This window comes from Mastomys coucha, unplaced genomic scaffold, assembly GCF_008632895.1.
Source record: "Mastomys coucha isolate ucsf_1 unplaced genomic scaffold, UCSF_Mcou_1 pScaffold20, whole genome shotgun sequence".
Taxonomy (NCBI): domain Eukaryota; kingdom Metazoa; phylum Chordata; class Mammalia; order Rodentia; family Muridae; genus Mastomys; species Mastomys coucha.
Genome location: NW_022196903.1, coordinates 116,406,426 through 116,407,103, shown reverse-complemented (window position 1 = coordinate 116,407,103; position 678 = coordinate 116,406,426).

Here is a 678-nt window from a genome sequence, read left to right as displayed (position 1 = left end):
TTCCTGAACTAATGTTGGTATTACAAGCCAAACCATTCCCAGGAGCTGCTAGAATGGGACCTCCTGGTACTTACCTGCTTCAGACCATGAGAGTTTGCTTGGGGCTGCTAAGATATCCCAGAGGGAAAGAGCACTATTGCTCTTCCGAAGGAATCATTTACACCTGGCTGTTTGATTTTACTGACGCTGATGTGACCACTACCTGCCTAATGATCCCTGACATTCGCCTTGTTTCTGTATACTATATAAGCCTGATTCTTATTTTGTGCAAATACACTCAGATTCTGCACTCCCTTCTGTTGTTTCTGTTTGTCGTTCCCTGAATTCCTTGCCCACCAGGCCAGAACTCTTATCACCCCACTGAACAAGGGGTCCCTGCAGAAACTCAGTCCATAACAATGGGGTAGTTTTACAAGTATTGATACCATTCAGTCAATTTGTGTTTCAAAATATTCATGGTAAGAAGTTGAAAAGGCTTCTAGAATGCTAAACAGCATAGAGGTTCCCATGGGACATATTGGTCTCCTCAACATCCATTCACAGGGCAAAGGCTGTTTCTAATGCAGCAGGCACCAAGGTGGGACACCAAGAATCACTGGAGGGGCTAGGAGAAGGTTATGTCTCCTTAAACTCGCTGTTAATAAAGTTCACTCTGTCCAGGATCAGCCGCCCACTAGA